This window comes from Otolemur garnettii, unplaced genomic scaffold (genome assembly GCF_000181295.1).
Source record: "Otolemur garnettii isolate 467f Iridium unplaced genomic scaffold, OtoGar3 scaffold00068, whole genome shotgun sequence".
Lineage (NCBI taxonomy): Eukaryota > Metazoa > Chordata > Mammalia > Primates > Galagidae > Otolemur > Otolemur garnettii.
The window spans coordinates 596,462-600,439 of NW_003852463.1; the positions used below are offsets into that span (position 1 = coordinate 596,462).

The 3,978-nt window shown below is 41.2% G+C and overlaps 1 non-coding gene across 1 annotated transcript; it reads right to left on the reverse strand.

Annotated features, from left to right (window-relative positions):
* Positions 1-557: 557 nt before the first annotated feature.
* LOC111726519 lies at positions 558-692 on the reverse strand. The gene has a single exon (XR_002774280.1). It is a non-coding gene; the product is annotated as a small nucleolar RNA U109 (small nucleolar RNA).
* Between the last annotated feature and the right edge of the window lie 3,286 nt (positions 693-3,978).

Below are 3,978 nucleotides of genomic sequence, written 5' to 3' on the forward strand. Positions count from 1 at the left end.
TTTTCTTTTTCATCTTTTTAAATATTATATCTCTTCCTCACCCCCTTCAATTTGGGTCCATCTTTCTAACCTTGAACCATTGATCTTTTTACTTCTGAAACACCTCATGGATTGTAGTGGCTCTAAAGACCACCTCTGTGCTGATGATTGGAAATATCTCTTTCTAGTCATGGCTAAGTTTCAGACTCACATAGCCTACTGATTCTCAACCACAGGAAGCAACTGTCCCACAGGAGCTGTTTGGCAATGTCAAGAAGACATCTTGGTTGTCACCAATGAGTGGGTGAGATACTAGTGGCTAGAGGCCAGGAAGTGCTAAAGGTTCAGTGCTAAACCTTACACAGCCTGTCAGCCATCTCCACCAAAGCCCTAGCAGTGAGTGAAGAAACCTCCAAGTGATTCCAGCCCCCAGCTATATGATTATCTCTAACCAAAGCCCCAGACATTGTAGAATAGAGATAATCAACCCTGTTTAATCCTGTCCTACTTCTCAGTTTCATAATATGTGAGCATAGTAAATCAGTGGTAGTTTTATGCCACTAATTTTCCCCCTTCTTTTATGTAGAAGAAACATACCACCCTTCAGCTTCTACTACAAGGCTGGCAGCCTTAAGAACTCCTTTATTAATGTAGCGTGGTATGAACGTATTTCTGCTCCCAAAGGAATGAGGAACAGACATTTCTACATGGATTATGCCACTAAGTTTTAAGGTACAGGTAGTCAAGTTACAAACATTCAACTTACATACAACTTGAAATTATGAATGGAGGCTTTTAGAGTAAACCCCTGAATTACAAACATCCGGCTGATGTATGACTCATACTTAGGAACGAAGGCTCTTACAGGTATTAGGTGAATGTACCTGTTCCAATTTACATACAAATTCAACTTAAGAACAAATCTATAGAACCTATCTTGTTTGTAACTCTTAGACTTTCTGTCGTTTGTTACACGATGGACAACTGGACAGCTCCCCATACCTCGCTCACCTTTTCCTAGACCTATGATCTGCCCATATTTCCTTGTAGTTAATGATGAGGCAAGTTACAGGGTTACCCGTCAGAAGCTGGGGATTCCCCTCTTGCTTGAACCTTCACATTTAACCATTTAGCAAATCTTCCCAATGTTAAGCCATTCATATTTCTTGCATTTGTCTTTCTTTTACAACCTAATTTAAGCCCCATCATCTCTGCCAGTACAATTACAAAAACATCCAAACTATTCTCCAAGTCTTGCCTCCATTAAAACCTTCCTGCATACAGCTACCAAAGTGACAGCTATTAAACGTGTAGCTGCTCATGTACCAATCCCTTTTCAGCCCCCCAATTTCTTCCTGTTGCTTATTAACAATGTTCTCATGCCTCTGGGCCTCCCGATGGAAGGCCTTTGCCCATTTTCTTTATGTTCTAATAATATTGAATTGCTTGTAGTTCCCTCCCCAAACTCTTTATTCTGATTGTTGCTTCTACCTAAAATACCTTTCCCTCATTCTCTTTCTTTTTCTACTCATCTTCGATACCCAGCACAAGCATCTCCTCTACAAGGAAGGCTTCTGAGACTTCTCTAGGCTGGGCTAAATACTATCCTCTAAGTTTCCACAGACAATACTGTGCTCTTTGATCTTACCACATGCTTGTGAAATCATCCACCTGTGCCTCAAAGGTAGCAGTCTGTCCTGTGCTTGGGTCCCAGCAGGATGCACAGAGCTGGTCACGTCATACACTTTCAGCAAAGGCTGTGCAGGCAAAGACTACGTATTCACCAAACTGTTTCCTCTGTCCTGGGCACAGATGGACTAAATCTCCCTATTTCCCTTGTGGTAAGATGTGATCATGTGACCAGACCTACCTAGTTGACATTTTCCATTTCAATGTTGTTTGGCTCATAAAAGCTTCCACATAAATCTTTTACTACACAATCTCTTCATAGAAATTATTGGCTGATGCTTGTTGTAGAGTGGTCTGGAGATATCAACAGGGAATGAGACAGATGCAGAACCCAACCTTCCTCTCTCACATGTGGTGGGGTGAATAATGACCCTCCCAAATATGTCTGTATCCTAACCTCTGGAACCTGTGGGTGTGTTACCTTATATGGCAAAAAGAACTTTATAGATGTAATTAAGTATCTTGAGATGAGAAGATAATTCTAGGCTATCTGGGTGAGTCTAATGTAATCATAGGGGGCCTTACAAGAAGGAGGCAGAGAAGCAGATGTAACAACTATAGCAGAGGTTGGGGTTACGCAGCCATGAGCCAAGGAATGTGAGTAGCACCCAGAAGCTGAAAAAGGCAAGAGAAAGGATTCTCTCCTGTCTCCAGAAGGAATGCAACCCTGGGAACATCCTTATTTTTGTACCAGGGCTCAGTTGGACCTTGACTTCTAGAACTGTAAGATAATAAATCGCCATTATTTTAAGCCACTACATTTTGTTTCCTATTATAGCAGCAATAGGAAACAAAACACCCTTATTAGCCTTATGCTCCTTAGGTTATAGAAGAATCATAGGATTCACCACAGAATCTCACAAAATAAGATGCATTCCTATAGGGCAGCTGGGTAAAAGGGAAGCTGGTCAAAGGGTAGGACATATAGATAATCACAGAATGATGGGTTTAGATAGCACTTGGGAAAGGCACCCAAGGAGGGGCTCATTTGTAAGGTTGATTGCAAAGTAAAACATAGCTAAAAGTCAGGGAGAGGGTGATGAGTGATGATTGCAGGACTGGAACCCCGTGGAAATGAGGATCCATCACACAAAGCTTGGGAAGTGCCTCCTTAAACCACTTAAATTGAGTGCAGAGCACAGATCATAACTGAAATTGGGAGATAGTTCCTGCTGTGTACTAGACTTTGGAAGAGATGCAAGTAGCTATAATCCTTATAATTTAGGCTTTCTCATAAATTTGGGTCCATGATGGCACAATTCGAAATTTTTCATGAGCAATATGAACATAAGGCATGAAAATCCAGAGCTACTTCTGGAAGTCCTTTCCCAATCACAAAGGAGGTTTTGAAGGAGCTTTTGAACTTTCTGAACCAACTTGCGTGTAGGTACAATGATCCTTAATGTTCCTTTTCCCAAGGTGTCTTCAGCCAACATCCCCAGTTCCTTCTAGGTGATGGGGACCACAGACAAGACTTCTTTAGAGACAGGAAGGCAGCAGATGTTGTGACAGGCCTTCTTCACTTTCTGCTCCTTTGCCTAACTCTTACAGTATGAGACCAGAATGCTAGTGTTCCTGGGGTGAATATAAAACGGGTCCCTGAGAACCAGCAAGCATCAACCTTGACAGTTGCAAATGGAGAGCTGAGTCTCCCTGCCCTTCTGCATCCAGCGCATAGTAATTTCTTGTTTGTCTGTTTCCTCTACTAGAGTATAAGTTCTCCAAGATCAACAAATTTGTCCTAGTGTCCCTCGCACAGTGCACACAGTGCCATTCCTTAGTACGTGTTCAACAAACCAGTGCTAAAGGAACAACTGAACGTTAAATTTCAGCATCGAAAAACTCTTTTGCAATGCAGAGGCAAGTTTGATGCTGTTGCTATTGCTCCACAAAGTGGTAATACATTGCATTTCTTTCTAGTTTTTATTTTTTTATTGTTTGGGATTCATTGAGGGTACAAAGAATTAGGTTACACTAATTGCATTTGTTAAAGACCCTCTTATAATTGTATCCCACCCCCAAGAAGCGTGCCATACACCGTGATTCCCCCATCCTCCTCACTTCTCCCCTCTCCCCACTTGCTCATTGTATTCGTTAGAGTTATTTTCTGTAAGATATTTGAAGCTGCCAACAGAAAATAAAAGTTTTCTTCTGGTAAAAATGCACACATAAAACAACCTCTGTTTACATCTAAAAGTTCTCTCTTAAGACAATGAATGCTGAATAAACACATGAAAAAAAATGCTCATCGTCTGTAATCATCAGAAAAATGCAATTCAAAACCACTCTGAGATATCACCTAATCTTAGT